This window comes from Arachis hypogaea, chromosome 4, assembly GCF_003086295.3.
Source record: "Arachis hypogaea cultivar Tifrunner chromosome 4, arahy.Tifrunner.gnm2.J5K5, whole genome shotgun sequence".
Classification (NCBI taxonomy): domain Eukaryota; kingdom Viridiplantae; phylum Streptophyta; class Magnoliopsida; order Fabales; family Fabaceae; genus Arachis; species Arachis hypogaea.
In genome coordinates this window covers 31,213,333-31,231,070 of record NC_092039.1, presented here as the reverse complement: position 1 = coordinate 31,231,070, position 17,738 = coordinate 31,213,333, and the positions used below count along the sequence as shown (strand labels likewise).

General features: G+C 37.8%; 1 non-coding gene across 1 annotated transcript; it reads left to right on the top strand.

The window, feature by feature from the left end:
- The first annotated feature begins 4,154 nt into the window (after positions 1-4,154).
- LOC112798642 (small nucleolar RNA R71) lies at positions 4,155-4,258 on the top strand. The gene has a single exon (XR_003200245.1). It is a non-coding gene; the product is annotated as a small nucleolar RNA R71 (small nucleolar RNA).
- Positions 4,259-17,738: the final 13,480 nt, after the last annotated feature.

The following is a 17,738-nucleotide window of genomic DNA, read 5'->3' as shown; positions in this document are numbered from 1 at the left end:
CAGAAAATGCATTTCGAGTGCAGGGAGGTCAGAATCCAACAGCATCAGCAGTCCTTTGTTAGCCTTTTATCAGAGTTTTGCTCAGGTCCCTCAATTTCAGCCAGAAATTACCTGAAATCACAGAAAACACACAAACTCATAGTAAAGTCCAGAAATATGAATTTAGCATAAAAACTAATGAAAACATCCCTAAAAGTAGCTAGATCCTACTAAAAACTACCTAAAAACAATGCCAAAAACCGTATAAATTATCCGCTCATCACAACACCAAACTTAAATTGTTGCTTGTCCCCAAGCAACTGAAAATAAATTAGGATAAAAAGAAGAGAATATACTATAAATCCCAAAATATCAATGAATATTAATTCTAATTAGATGAGCGGGACTTGTAACTTTTTGCCTCTGAACAGTTTTGGCATCTCACTTTTTCCCTTGAAGTTTAGAATGATTGGCATCTCTAGGGACTTAGAATTTCAGATAGTGTTATTGATTCTCCTAGTTAAGTTTGTTGATTCTTGAACACAGCTACTTTTATGAGTCTTGGCCGTGGCCCTAAGCATTTTGTTTTCCAGTATTACCACCAGATACATAAATGCCACAGACACATAGCTGGGTGAACCTTTTCAGATTGTGACTTAGCTTTGCTAAAGTCCCCAGTTAGAAGTGTCCAGAGTTCTTAAGCACACTCTTTTTTTCTTTGGATCACGACTTTAACCACTCAGTCTCAAGCTTTTCACTTGGACCTGCATGCCACAAGCACATGGTTAGGGACAGCTTGATTTAGCCGCTTAGGCCTGGATTTTATTTCCTTGGGCCCTCCTATCCATTGATGCTCAAAGCCTTGGATCCTTTTTACCCTTGCCTTTTGGTTTTAAGGGCTATTGGCTTTTTATGCTTGTTTTTCTTTTTCTTTCTAATAAATTTTTTTCCACTCTTTTTTTTTTCGCAAGCTTTTGCTTTTTCACTGCTTTTTGTTCCTTCAAAAAATCAATTTTCATGATTTTTCAGATTGTCAATAACATTTTTCTTTGTTCATCATTCTTTCAAGAGCCAATAATTTTAACATTCATAAACAACAAGATCAAAACTATGCACTCTTCAAGCATTCATTCAGAAAACAGAAAGTATTGTCACCACATCAATATAATTAAACTAAATTCAAGGATAATTTCAAAATTCATGTACTTCTTGTTCTTTTGAATTAGAAACATTTTTCATTTAAGAGAGGTGAGGGATTTATGGAATTATTCATAGCCTTAAGACATAGTTACTTAATACTAATGATCATGAGGTAGAGACACAAAACATAAACAAACATATAGCATAAAAATAAAAAAACAGAGAGATAAGAACAAGGAAGTTAAGGAATGAGTCCACCTTAGTGAGGGTGGCGCCTTTTGAAGGACCAATGGTGCTTTTTGAGCTTCTTTATGTCTCTTCCTTGCTTCTGTTGCATGATCCCTAGTGATTTTGGTGCTCCTATCCTTAGTTGCTCCCAATAATTATGTGGAGGAACATGTATCCCCTGAGGTATCTCAGGGATCTCTTGATTTGCAGTCAAATGTTCTACTACTAAGCTATGGACCCTTGAGATGAATCTCTCCATCTCCCATGATTCAGAGGTGGAAGCTTTTGTCTTCCCTTTTTCTTCTTCTTCTTTTTTTTTTTTTTTTTGAGGTTTTTCTGGCCTTAGGTGCCATCAATGGTTATGGAAAAGAAAAAAGCTATGCTTTTACCACACCAAACTTAGAATGTTGCTCGCCCTCGAGCAAAAGAAGAAAGAGTAGAAGAAGAAGAAGAAGATATGGAGGAGAGGGGGAGAGGTGTGTATTCGGCTATGTAGGGTGGGTTTGGGTGGGAAAGAGATGATGGATGTGAGTGGTGAAGAGGTAATGGGGAAGAGAGATTGAGGTGATTGGTGGAGAAGAGAAAAGGTGAATTGAGGTAGGTGGGGATCCTGTGGGGTCCACATATCCTGAGGTGTCAAGGATTTAACATCTCTGCACCAATGAGGCATGTAAAACGCCATCTGAGTGCAATCCTGGCATTTAACGCCAGATTAAGCTTGTTTCAGCGTTAAACGCCAGCTCTAAGCTTGTTCTGGGCATTCAACGCCCATCTGCAGCATGTTTCTGGCGTTGAACGCCAGCTTTCCTCAGTGTGCAATCCTGGCGTTTAAACGCCAGATTGCTGCATGTTTCTGGCATTCAACGCCAGATCCATGCTCTGTTCTGGCGTTGAACGCCAGTCAGATGCTCCTTACTGGCGTTTAAACGCCAGTAAATCCTTCCTCCAGGGTGTGATTTTTCTTCTGCTGTTTTTTATTCTGTTTTTAATTTTAGTATTTTTTCATGACTCCACATGATCATGAACCTAATAAAACATAAAAGAACAATAAAAGAAAAATAAAATTAGATAAATAAAAATTAGGTTGCCTCCCAATAAGCGCTTCTTTAATGTCACTAGCTTGACAGTGGGCTTTCATGGAGCCTCACAGGTGATCAGGTCAATGTTGTAGACTCCCAACACCAAACTTAGAGTTTGGCTGTGGCCTTCCAACACCAAACTTAGAGCTTGATTGTGGGGGCTTTGTTTGACTCTGCACTGAGAGAAGCTTTTCATGCTTCCTCTCCATGGTTGCAAAGGAAGATCCTTGAGCTTTAAACACAAGGTAGTCCCCATTTAATTGAAGGACTAGTTTTCTTCTGTCAACATCAATTACAGCTCCTACTATGGCTAGGAAGGGTCTTCCAAGGAAGATGCATTCATCATCCTCCTTCCTAGTGTCTAAGATTATGAAATCAGCAGGGATGTAAAGGCCTTTAACCTTTACCAACACGTCCTCTACCAATCCATAAGCTTGTCTTACTGACTTGTCTACCATTTGTAATGAGAATATGGCAGGCTGTACCTCAATGATCCCCAGTTTCTCCATTACAGAGAGTGCCATAAGATTTATGCCTGACCCTAAGTCACACAGAGCCTTGTCAAAGGTCATGGTACCTATAGTACAGGGTATTAAGAATTTTCCAGGATCTTGTCTCTTTTGAAGCAAAGTTTGCTGAACCCATGTATCTAGTTTACTAATGAGCAAGGGAGGTTCACCTTTCCAAGTCTCATTACCAAACAACTTGGCATTCGGCTTCATGATGGCTCCTAGATATTGAGCAACTATCTCACCAGTTACATCTTCATCTTCTTTAGAGGAAGAATAGTCTTCAGAGCTCATGAATGGCAGAAGGAGGTTTAATGGGATCTCTATGGTCTCTATATGAGCCTCAGATTCCTTTAGGTCCTCAATAGGGAACTCCTTCTTGCTTGAGAGACATCCCATGAGGTCTTCCTCATTGGGATTCACGTCCTCTCCTTCCTCTCTAGGTTTGGCCATATTGATTATATCAATGGCCTTGCACTCTCTTTTTGGATTTTCTTCAATATTGCTTGGGAGAGTAATAGGAGGAGTTTCAGTGATTTTCTTACTTAGCTGGCCCACTTGTGCCTCCAGATTTCTGATGGAGGACCTTGTTTCACTCATGAAACTTAAAGTGGTCTTAGACAGATTAGAGACTAAATTTGCTAAGTTAGAGGTACTCTGTTCATAATTCTCTGTCTGTTGCTGAGAAGATGATGGATAAGACTTGATATTGCTGAGCCTATTTCTTTCACCATTATTAAAGCCTTGTTGAGGCTTTTGTTGATCCTTCCATCAGAAATTTAGATGATTTCTCCATGATGAATTATAGGTGTTTCCATAAGGTTCACCCATATAATTTACTTCTGCTATTGCAGGGTTCTCAAGATCATAAGCTACTTCTTTAGAAGATGCCTCTTTAGTACTGTTGGATGCATTTTGCCATCCATTCAGACTTTGAGAAATCATGTTGACTTGCTGAGTCAATATTTTGTTCTGAGCCAAAATGGTATTCAGAGCATCAATTTCAAGAACTCCCTTCCTTTGAGGCGTCCCATTATTCATGGAATTCCTCTCAGAAGTGTACATGAACTGGTTATTTGCAACCATGTTAATAAGTTCTTGAGCTTCTGCAGGCGTTTTCTTTAAGTGAATGGATCCACCTACAGAATAGTCCAATGACATCTTAGATAACTCAGATAGACCATAATAGAATATATCTATCATGGTCCATTCTGAAAACATGTCAGAAGGACATCTTTTGGTCATCTGTTTGTATCTTTCCCAAGCTTCATAGAGGGATTCACCATCTTTTTGTTTGAAGGTCTGAACATCCACTCTAAGCTTGCTCAGCTTTTGAGGAGGAAAGAACTTAGCCAAGAAGGCCGTGACCAGCTTATCCCAAGAGTCCAGGCTATCTTTAGGTTGAGAGTCCAACCATGCTCTAGCTCTGTCTCTTACAGCAAAAAGGAAAAGCATGAGCCTGTAGACTTCAAGATCTACTCCATTAGTCTTAACAGTCTCACAGATCTGCAAGAACTCAATTAAAAACTGGTAGGGATCTTCTGATGGAAGTTCATGAAACTTGCAGTTCTGTTGCATTAGAGCAACTAGTTGAGGTTTCAGCTCAAAATTGTTTGCTCTAATGGCAGGAATTGAGATGCTTCTTCCATCAAACTTGGAAGTAGGTGTAGTATAATCACCAAGCATCCTTCTTGCATTATTGTTGTTGGGTTTGGCTGCCATCTCCTTTTCTTGTTTGAAAATTTCAGCAAGGTTGTCTTTGGATTGTTGTAATTTAGCTTCTCTTAGTTTTCTCTTCAGAGTCCTTTCAGGTTCTGGATCAGCTTCAACAAGAATACATTTTTCCTTGTTCCTACTCATATGAAAGAGAAGAGAACAGAAAAAGAAGAGGGATCCTCTATGTCACAGTAAAGAGGTTCCTTATTATTAGTAGAAGAAGAAAGGGGATAAAGAAAGGAGAATCCAAACACAAGGGTGAGGATAAGGGCAGTAATTTGAGATGAAGAGAAGTGTTAGTAAATAAATGAATAAATAGAATAATATGAGAGAGGGAGAAATTTTCGAAAATAAATTTTAAAAAGGAGTTAAATGATTTTCAAAAAATAAAGATAAGAAATAAAATTAAAATTAAAATTTAAAACAATTAATTAATTAAAGAAAGAATTTTTGAAAAAGAGGGAGGTATTTTCGAAAATTAGAGAGAGAAAAGTTGTTAGGTGATTTTGAAAAAGATAAGAAACAAACAAAAACTTAATTAGTTAGTTAAAAAAGATTTGAAAATCAAATTTGAAAAGATAAGAAGATAAGAAGATAAGAAGTTAGAAAAGATATTTTAAAATCAAATTTTTGGAAAAAGATAAAATTTTGAAAAAAAAAACTATGATATAAAAGATAAAATGAAAAGATATGATTAAAAAGATATGGTTAGAAAAGATTTAATTTTTAAAATTAAAATTAATTACTTAACTAACAAAAAACTAAAAGATATGTTTCTAGAATTTAAAGATTGAACCTTTCTTAACAAGAAAGTAACAAATTTCAAATTTTTGAATCAATCATATTAATTATTAGCATAATTTTCGAAAATAAAGATAAAACTAAGAAAAAGATTTTTGAAAAAATATTTTAAAACATTAAATTTTCGAAAATTAAATAAAAATGAAAAAGATTTGATTTTTGAAAAAGTTTTAATAAGATAAGAATTTTAGAATTTGAAAATTTGACTTGACTTACAAGAAACAACTAATTTTAAAAATTGTTGACTAAGTCAACCCAAATTTTCAAAATGTTGAGAGAAAAAAGGAAAAGATATTTTTTATTTTTGAATTTTTAATGATAAAAGAGAAAAACATAAATATGACCCAAAACATGAAAATTTTGGATCAAAACCAATGATGCATGCAAGAACACTATGAATGTCAAGATGAACACCAAGAACACTTTGAAGATCATGATGAACATCAAGAACATATTTTTGAAATTTTTTGATGTAAAGAAAACATGCAAGACACCAAACCTAGAAATCTTTAATGCTTAGACAATATGAATGCAGAGATGCACATGAAAAATAATAAAAGACACAAAACAAGAAAACATCAAGATCAAACAAGAAGACTTACCAAGAACAACTTGAAGATCTTGAAGAACACTATGAATGCATGAATTTTTGAAAAAAAAAGTGCAAGAATAAGATGAACATGCAATAGACACCAAACTTATAACTTGACTTAAGACTCAAACAAGAAACACAAAATATTTTTGGTTTTTATGATTTTATGATTTTTTTGTATTTTATTTTATTTTTTTCAAAAAACATATAGGAAAAGAAATTAAGAGATTCAAAATTTTTAATAAGAATTCCAAGAATCTTTCAATGTTAGTCTAAAGCTCCAATCCAAGGGTTGGGCATGGCTTAATAGCCAGCCAGCTTTAGAAGATATAAATCAGGCATGCAACAGGTGATATTTCATCCAACTCCATATACATACCCGTTATGTTGACAAGTGGAAGCCTCAATCCAAAAGGATTTGGATATGGCTTTACAGCCAGTCAGGCTTCAACATGTTACCATGAAACTCTAGAATTTATTCTTAAAAATTTTGGAATAATTTTTGAAAACAAAGGGAAAAATTTTGAAAAATATTTTTGAAAACTTTTTAAAAAGAAAATAAAAAAGAAAATTACCTAATCCTGAGCAACAAGATGAACCGTCAGTTGTCCAAACTCGAACAATCCTCGGCAACGGCGTCAAAAACTTGGTGCACGAAATTGTGATCATCAAAAATGGCGCCAAAAACTTGGTAGCGCTCTCAAACGTGAATCACACTTAGTCACAACTCCGCACAACTAACCAACAAGTGCACTGGGTCGTCCAAGTAATACCTTACGTGAGTAAGGATCGATCCCACTGAGATTGTTGGTATGAAGCAAGCTATGGTCATCTTGTAAATCTTAGTCAGGCGGATAATAAATGGTGATAGAGTTTTCGAATAATAATAGTAAATAAACAGAAAATAAAGATAAAATTACTCATATACTTCAATGGTGGGAATTTCAGATAAGTGTATGGAGATGCTTGTCCTTGTTAGATCTCTGCTTTCCCACTGCCTTCCTTCAATCCTTCTTATTCCTTTCCATGGCAAGCTGTATGTAGGGCATCACCATTGTCAATGGCTACATCCCATCCTCTCAGTGGAAAAAGGTCCAAATGCTCTATCACGGCACGACTAATCATCTATCGGTTCTCGATCATGTTGGAATAGAATCCCTTGATTCTTTTGCGTTTGTCATCACGCCCAACAATCGCGAGTTTGAAGCTCATCACAGTCATTCAATCCTAGAATCCTACTCGGAATACCACAGACAAGGTTTAGACTTTCCGGATTCTCATGAATGCCGCCATCAATCTAGCTTATACCACGAAGATTCTGATTAAGGAATCCAAGAGATATACGCCCGGTCTAAGGTAGAACGGAAGTGGTTGTCAATCACGCGTTCATAGGTGAGAATGATGATAAGTGTCACGGATCATCACATTCATCATGTTGAAGTGCAACGAATATCTTAGAATAAAAACAAGCGGAATTGAATAGAAAATAATAGTAACTGCATTAAAACTTGAGGTACAGCAGAGCTCCACACCCTTAATCTATGGTGTGTAGAAACTCCACCGTTGAAAATACATAAGTGATGAGGTCCAGGCATGGCCGAATGGCCAGCCCCCAAAATGTGATCATAGGATCAAAAATACAATTCAGGATCCAGGATGAAAATACAATAGTAAAAAGTTCTATTTATACTAAACTAGCCACTAGGGTTACAGAGATAAGTAAGTGATGCATAAATCCATTTCCGGGGCCCACTTGGTGTGTGTTTGGGCTGAGCTTGAGCTTTACACGAGCTGAGACTTCTTTTGGAGTTGAACGCCAAGTTGTAACGTGTTTTTGGCGTTCAACTCTGGTTCGTAACGTGTTTCTGGCGTTTGATTCCAGAATGTAGTGTAGAACTGGCGTTGAGCGCCCGTTTACATTGTCTAATCACGAATAAAGTATAGACTATTATATATTGATGGAAAGCTCTGAATGTCTACTTTCTAAAGCCGTTGAGAGCGTGCCATTTGGAGTTCTGTAGCTCTAGAAAATCGATTTCGAGTGCAGGAATGTCAGGATCCAACAGCATCAGCAGTCATTTGTTAGCCTTTTATCAGAGTTTTGCTCAGGTCCCTCAATTTCAGCCAGAAATTACCTGAAATCACAGAAAAACACACAAACTCATAGTAAAGTCCAAAAATATAAATTTAGTATAAAAACTAATGAAAACATCCCTAAAAGTAGCTAGATCCTACTAAAAACTACCTAAAAACAATGCCAAAAATCATATAAATTATCCGCTCATCAATGTTGAACAGAATTGATATAATTTTAGATTTTGAATGGTTATAATTTTGAATTTTGCCGTCATTGTTATAATGGCTGGGGTTTTATTTTACTATAATTGCTATAATGGCTGAAACATGAAGTTGGATTTTTAGGGGGCAGGGCATGGTTTGTTTTGCACATCTTGAAAAAATGTTACTGCTGAGATTGGTTCATAGCTATTTCTAATTGGTAATTTGGCATTAATTGAGTGAGTTTTTTCTAATTAAGTAATTAATGATGTTGGTAATTGTTGATTGAATATGGATATAGTATTTTATGTCATGATTTCTTTTAGTTATAAATTTTCACGTTTGAATTCGAATGTCGAATTTTAATGATGAGATGAGATATAGTTTAGTTAGTTGATGGATTATGAAATTTTAAATTTTATTATTATATGAATGATTGAATTCAAATTTTAAAAGATTTATATTGTATTTTTAATAATTTTATTTTATATTTAACGAAACCGATTCGACCACGGTTCTACCACGGTTGAACTATTGAACTATTGAACCAGTTACTCGACCGGTTCAATTAATTCAGTAATAATAAAAACATATCATTTAATTAGAAATGACACAGAAATTTTTAAAAAATGACACTAAAAGTATTTAAAGAATCACAAGTCCAAGAACTTATGTCACTCAATTAATAAAATATATTTAAATGTATTTTAGAATTAAAAAAATACATCAATTTGTTGCTAAATGACATAGGAATAGCTAGACCTCTTATATATAAATTTAATACCACTCAACTAGTTAAATGATAAGAAAAGTATATCATTTAGTTGAAATGACACAGTTACAAAATTTTGGTGTCAAAATACTCCTCCTCCTCCTCCTCCTCCTCCTCCTCCTCCTCCTCCTCCTCCTCATCATCATCATCATCATCATCATCATCATCATCATCATCATCATCATCTTGTTTCACATTCTCATAGTTCTTATTTCATCTTTTTGACAAAAATATATGTCACAGTTGTTAAGAGAATAATTAGAATCAAATTAGATCTATTAGTATCATTCGTATTTATATAGCCTATCTGTATATTAATTGTAGGATTCTATACTTTTATTACTTTGATTCTTCTAGAAGCTATATATACCCCCTTGTACATTGTACTTTTTCTCAGACTGAATTATACACAAAACACTTTCTTTAGATTGCTCTCTTATTTCTAACATGGTATCAAGAGCTTAGGTTTAATTTTTTTCCATGATTTTTTATTCATAGTTCTAGTTTCTTTTTTTCTCCTAGCAGCCTCTTTCATCCTCATTTTGCTAGCCTTCCTGACCCTCTTATTTGTCCTAGACCATGCCATTGTCTTCGTCTCATTCTCACGAGAACAAAGAGCTCTGCGACGCCATTTGGCACCGCCGCACGCGCCTCCACGCGCCGCCGAAACATCCCTGGCCACATCCATTGTTTCTCTACCTAGACGCTTCAACAGCCGTCAGATCTTTGGTGCAGATCGCACGCTCCACAAGCCTCCACGTGTCGCGCCGTAGCCCTCCCAGCAACCCGCCCGCGTGTGACCCGGTCCGACCTTCCATTCTGACCTGCGTTCCATCTCAGCGCCAGCGTGTCTCTTCCCTCCATTCAGACGTCGCCACGTGTCATCCTTTTGCTGATGTGGTGTTGACGTGTCGCTGACGTGGCAGACAAGTGTGATCCTCCCTAAGGTTTTTTGGTGAGCTCTTTTCAATTCTGCCCTCTATTTTTTCGTTTTTGGACCCGAATCTGCAGTTTCTACCCTTTTTTGCCTTTGTTCCTGTTATTATGGAGAAACTGGATGTTTTCAGCCTATTCCTGTTATCCTTAATGGCTCCAACTATGCTCATTGGGTTGAAATTATGCGGGAATTTTTTAAAGGGCGGAAATTATGGCGATATGTGACTGGTGATATTGTTTGTCCTGTTAAGCAAGCTGTGACTGACAAATCTAAAGATGAGACTTCCAAATCCAAGAAGGACATTGAGAAAGACTTTACAGAGAAATTGGAAGATTGGGATAGTAAAAACCATCAAATTATCACCTGGTTCTATGTAACACCTTAATATTCAAATCCTTATGCTCGAGTCATAAGTCAATGATATTACGGTGATACGACTCTCAGGTGGATTTTTAATATATAAATATAGATAACTTTGAAAGGAGTATTAATCGAGAAGCCTGAAAAGAGTAGAAATAAAATCGCGAAGACGTATCACTCACGTTTCGACAACGAAAAGTTAAACTGTGAAGCCGAAAACGATATACGGACAAGGCATAAAGGAGATTAAGAGATAGATAACGGATAGATATATATAACATAAGTAATAGCCACTAGTCGCGATCCGCGAAGTTTAGGCCGGCTAGGGTACAGTATGAAAGTAGTTGACAACAGCATATCCTAATCTCTCTCAAAGGAAACATAAGAGCCTCTATAGGCAAGTTCCAAAAGAGTTCAATACATAATATAATCTTTTCAAAACAAGGGTGGAGAGATTCTAAGCAAAACACAAAGTAGGGAAAATAAATATCTTCGCCGTCTCTCAGACGAACCGCAGCTCACTTCTGAGCACCTGAACCTGTATCTGAAAAACAAGAGATATATACGGAATGAGAACCCCGGGCCAATGGGTTCCCAGTACGGTAAAAGTGCTAAATAAATACAATGCACTGCAATAAAAACTCACTAAGCATCCTAAACTCCTTTTCACCAATTATCCAGCCTAGATTCTCACTAATCCATGAATAGGCAACTGTTGTAAGGAAATACTAAATCTATTTCATGTTACACATGTTTCCCAACTCGCTGATTCTTCCACGAATCAGACTCAGAATCATAAGCAAAACCATCACCAGTTGTTCTGCCTCAACAACTCTATATCAATACATCATACCCTCGCCTGGAGCTAGTGAAATCACATCACTGCGTCTACCCAGGGGGCTCAAATGATCTCATTCAAAAATCATCATCATCATGCAATCGCATTATCAATTAACCTCATCAAGAACAGCCCCCAACATCCACTGACACCATCATGAGGGATCTCTCAGTTGTACAAACACAAGCAATACAGACAAGTAATACACAAATAAGGTACAAGTAGAACAAGTAGCACGTAATCAGGTAACATAGCATATATGATATAGAAATCCAAAACAAATAGGCAAACCCAAACAATTCAAACATATGCAAATGATGTATGCCTGCCCTATGGCTGATGATATCATATGTCGGTTATATAGCCAACCCGACATGTCCTGGTAGCTAACCATTGGACAGAAACACCCCTTGCGGAGTAAGTAAGTTTGAGCTACAACCCCCTTGCTACTACCCGCTCAGCCCAGAGCCAGTGGAATAACCATTACTGCGGCTACTACCCAGACGTCACAATCTCTGACCTGGAGCAAGTGGGACGAACCACAACCCTTGCTACTGCCCAGGTATCTTAAGCATTGACCCGGAGCAAGCGGGACGAACCACAACCCTTGCTACTACCCAAGTATCTCAAGCATTGACCCGGAGAAAGCGGGACGAACCACAACCCTTGCTACTACCCAGGTATCTCAAGCATTGACCCGGAGCAAGCGGGACGAACCACAACCCTTGCTACTACCCAGGTATCTCAAGCATATATTCATTCAATCTCAATTCATATTATCAATCCTCATTGTTATCAAATCTCAAACATTAACCTGGAGCAAGTGGGACGAACCCTAACCCTTACTACTACCCAGGTATAAGAGTTACATTCATTCAAAACTCCATAATTAACTCATTTATCATAAACATCCTTTTCCGTCTCATACCCGGAGCAAGTGGATAACGCCACTGCCTACTACCCGGGGTTACACATCACATTTCAACATTTTCATTATCCATTCAACACATTCATCCATTAATCATATATGCATTTATACTCAACCATAATCAATAATGGCTTTGCCGTGACCCGGCAATAACTCAGCCATCCGGCTCATGGTTCAATCAAGAACCAGCCATTTATCAATAGATATAGCCCTTCGGCTCATGGCATACACGGTACTCCTACCATCATCCTCCATATCTCATATAATCATCGTTGATCACCATTGATCATAACTTTTCCCCTTACTTCACTCGCAAGTTACCACATCCCCTAGTTCCTTTCTCATTACTAAGCATATCATAATGATTTAATACATGAGGGGTGAGATCGGAGGCTTAGAAGTATGAGATTTAGTTTTTTTAAAACTCAAAATCAACTTTGGCATGAAAACAGGGCCACGCGTACGCGTACTCCACGCGCACGCGTGGATGGCCACAAAGCCCATCGACGCGTATGCGTCATACACGCGGACGCGCGGATTGAAACACATCCAGACGACGCGTAAGCGTCAGCCACGCGTACGCGTGGGTGCATTTGCGCCCCAGGCACAAAACTGGCACAACTCTGGCACAACTCTCGGGAAAATGGCTGGGCATTGGGTGCAGCGCATCGACGCGCACGCGCACACCACGCGCACGCGTGGATGGTGCCTTTTTGAAGAACGACGCGTATGCGCCAAGTGCGCCTACGCGTGGAGGGTCATTCTGCTAAAAATTTTCTAAGTTAAAAGCTGCAGAATTTACAGATTCAACCCCCAATCTTCCGACGGACATAACTTTCTCATTTTAAATCGTTTTTCACCCGTTCTTCGAACGGCATGGACATCCCGGATCCAATTTCATTTCTAAACAGATTTGGCACAAAACAGAGATCCGTAGTCCAAGTTATGTCCCGTCAAAGTATGCCCAAAAACAATGTTTTTCGTACAAAATCACAAAGTGCCATTTTCAAAACAAGCCATTTTCAACTCTTTTCAAAATTAACCAAAACATGCCAATTTCAACCCTTTTTGAAACCAATCAAAATATACCAAAATCAACATCAAGCCTCATCAACTCATACATTAACACTTTACCACGATTCACAAAATCGCCATATAACCATCTTTACCCATTTCAAGCAAATGGCTAAATTACAAACGTATCAACATGTCATACATCCTTCCTCATCCCAATTTCCAACAATACTATTTCCAATCAACCATCATTATACATAACCAATATCATACTCACTATCACGTGGTTTCACCCCCAAATCAACCTTAATCATTTTTCAAGCATATATCACAACATACATATCTCTCATGCATTATCATACCATCAAGGCATCAATAATTATACTCACATATATGACCACATAATATATCTCAACCAAAATCAGACATACCTCATCTATACAATTTCACCCAAAATTACCAATTTCCACACTTCAACTCCTCAAACCTCATTATTCAATAACCAACTCAATCATTCATATATTCATTATCTGAAATTCATCCAATCACTTGTGTCATCATACAATGCACACATCAACTTACCTTCCTTACCTCTTTCCGGCCTCCGGCCCAAAATATACGGCTTCTGGCCCAATTTCACAATTTAAATGCATAAATCACAAATCAATACTCATTACCCAGTACATCAAATTTTCAATACACCAAACATACAAGGCCACACAATTCTCAATCCAATCATTAATTTCACATTACATACCAACTATGCATATTAGCACCAACCATTTACACAATCCAAACTTAATCCTAGGGGCATCTAGCCTAGGAATTCTCATCACACCACACGGTACTTAAATGAAACTTAAACCGTACCTCTTGTAGCCAAATCAATTGAATTTCTTCTTTGGAAGTCTCCACCAACCTTAGCCCTAAGCCTCACCAAAGCTCCTCAAGCAACCCCAATCTCCCAATTGTGCACCAAAACCATCAAATGCACTAACATAACCAATATCACATTCATACATCAACCTAGGGCTCATAAAGATGATAAATCACAAGGGTTTGAGCACTTCTTACCTCAGCCCATATGAAGTAGGGATAGAACCCACTTAGAATCCATGTTGGAGTATCCCTAAACACCCAAAATCACAAGATTTCAACACTAACTTCCCAAAAACGTGTAACAGTGGGGAATTTTAAAAACTGGGCAGAGATGAATGGAATACTCACCACAAAACTTAGATAGAAATGTAGAGGATGATAAGAGTGATGCGTGGCCGCAAACGGCTCGTCAATCGGAGCTCCGTAGCTCAAGTTATGGTGGTTTGAAGATCAAAGAGAGTTAAGTTTTCTCTCTTCTCTTCTCTCTTCTCAATTCAGCGCCCCAACCCTTCTTTTTAGGGTAAAATGAGCTGAAATGCTCATAACTAATGTTTATATATGTTGGGTCTTGGACCCACTTAGGCCCAGTTCACTTATTTTTGTCCGTTGGCCCAATTTTGGACCAAAACCTTTAAGATTAGCGCTCTAAATCGCACTTCAAATATTTCTACCTCCCCTAATCATAATTCCTCATTTCTTAATCCTATTTACTCATAATCAATTTTCTCAGCTGCAGTACCAGACAGGTCTCAGCCGGTACTGCCGGTCAAAATTTCACTGCGCGCTTCTACGCAGAAAACTATGTCTTCCGACTCGGAAAAATTCACTGAATCCAAATATCATATTTAAATCATCAAATTCCAATTGCCAAATCTTTCAACCATATTCGCTCCTACTTAACTCATTATTTAATTAATTTCGGTTAGACCAGGTATTACATTCTGCAACACCTCTACTACTGACATTTATTTATAGTTTGGACATTTTGAAACTACTAAAGAGGTATGGGATCATTTGGCCAAGCGTTACACTATTTCTGATCTCTCTCATCAGTACCAACTGCTAAAGGAGCTTCATAGCCTTAAGCAAGAATGTTGCCAAGCGGTTTTTGATTTTCTTGCTCAGTAGAAATTATTTGGGATCAATTGACTTCTTGTGAGCCTATTCTTAAAGATCCTACTGATGCTAAGGCATATGAGGACTATAGGAACCGAACACGTCTCATACAGTTTCTTATGGCACTTACTGATGATTATGAGCCGGTTAGGGCTTCTCTTCTTCATCAGAATCCCTTGCCTAGTCTTGAAGATGCTCTTCCTCATCTTAAGTCTAAAGAAACGTGCTTGGGTTTGACTCGTTCTAAGAGTGAAACTGCCTTTGCTGCCATCGATAGAAAGGGCAAAATCTATCGAAACTATAACCGTCTTGGGCATTCCTTCTCCGACTGTCCCTCTATTAAATGTCGTAAGTGCAAACAAAAAGGTCACATTGGGTCCAATTGCCCGAAACTGTTCTGCCATTATTGTAAGCTCTTGGGTCACTTGATTACTACCTGTCCTACTAGACCACCACGTTCAGATCAGCACAAGTATTAACCTCATCCCAACAACTCTCCGCATGTGCCTGCTTTTACTGTTGTTGCTGCTACTGAGTCCACCCTTTTTACCTCTCTCAGCACTCCTTTTGTCTCTCCATCAGACATTAAATCTCTTCTTAAGCAACTTCTCTCTTTTTCTGGTATTACCCCTGCTGCTCTTTCCACCCCTCCAGGTAATTCTAAATGGTATTTTGATTCTGGTTGTTTTAATCATATGTCTCCTTTGCGTCATCTTTTCTCATCATTTTCTACCACTACAAATGCACCTTCTGTCAACACCGCCAATGGTTCCCTCCTGCATGCAACACATCAAGGGTTTATTTCACAGTCCAATATTCATCTTCTTGGTACTTATTTTATTCTAAAATTGAATTTTAATCTTATTTCTGTCGGTCAACTTGTTGAACTCGATTTTTATGTCACTTTCTCTATTTCTGGTTTTCGTGTGCAGGATCGTTGGATGGGAAAGATTATCGGGACTGCTTGTAAGGTCGGACGTTTGTTTGAGCTCGAGAAACTTCATGTTCCCTCTACGTCAAATCTCTATGCTGTTTTCTCTCCATCTACTCTTCACTTGTGGCACCGTCGTCTTGCCCACATCTTCTTAGGAAAATTGCGTCCTCTTATGTCTACATATTTTTTAGGTCAAGTTCAAAATGAGTCTTTTGATTCTATTTCTTGTCAAACTATAAAACAACCTTCCTTATCCTTTTATAATAATTCCTCTATTATTTGCTCTCCTTTTGATCTTATTCATTATGATGTTTGGGAGTCCGCTCCCACCGCTTCTATGGGAGGGGCTCGATACTTTGTAGTCTTTATTGATGATTATTCACGTTTTACTTGGGTTTATTTGATGACTAATCGTCATGAGCTGCCTCAGATTTATATTAATTTTGCCACTATAATTCGAGCTCAGTTTTCAAAAGTCATTAAAATCTTCAGATAGGATAATGCTATAGAATATTATGACTCCAAACTTTTAAATTTTCTCGCTGAACAGGTACTTTGTCTGAATTTTCTTGTCCTGGTACCTCTCAACAAAATGGCAGAGCTGAACATAAACACCGTCATATTATTGATTCTACTCGTGCGATGCTTATTTCTTCTTCTTGTCCTGAACGTGCTTGGGGTGAAGCTGTTCTCATGGTTATTCATGTTATCAATAGACTCCCTTATTCTATTCTTGGTAACACTACACCCTTTGAGCATCTCTATCATACTCCTCCCAATTATAGTTCTCTTCATGTTTTTTGTCGTGTCTGTTTTGTCCTTCTTTAGCCTCATGAACACAATAAGCTTGAACCTCAGCTCGCATGTGTTGTTTTCTTGGGTATGGTTCTAAATATAAGGGTTATTGTTGTAGGGATCCTATCTCTCGAGGCATTTGTATATCTCGTCATGTTATTTTTTGGGAGCATCACATGTTCTCTAATTTTTTCTCTTTTGAGTCCATTCTTCTACTCCGTCACCGTTTTTTACTAACCATGATATTGATCTCTTTCTTAGTGATGATACTACAGGGTCTACCTCAAGCCCACCCCTCAAGGCCCCTCCTCTTTCGTCTTCTTCATCTCTCGATGCTTCCAGACTAGACGACGCTCCTGCTCCTGCTGTCATACCTCCTTCCTCCATCCGTTTTTCTAGGGTAAGAAATCCACCTCCTCATCTTCTTGATTATCACAATTTTTCTACAATTCTTCATCATCATGAACCTCGGTCATTCCGAGAAGCCTCTATCAATTCAAATTGGCAGCAAGTAATGCAGGAAGAAATTCAGGCACTTGAAAAGGCACACAGTTAGGATTTAGTTGATCTTCCTTTTGATCAAGAAGTTGTGGGTAGTAGATGGGTATACAAGATCAAGACTTGCTCTGATGGTTCTATTGATCGTTATAAGGCACGATTGGTTGCTCAAGGTTGTACACAAGAGTATGGTATTGATTATGAAGAGACTTTTGCTCCTGTCGCTCGTCTTACGTCAGTTCGAGCTCTCATTGCCATTACTGTGGTTAAAAAATTGTCTCTCAGTCAGATGGATGTGAAGAGTGTATTTCTTAATGGGGATTAAAAAAAAGTCTATATAAAACCA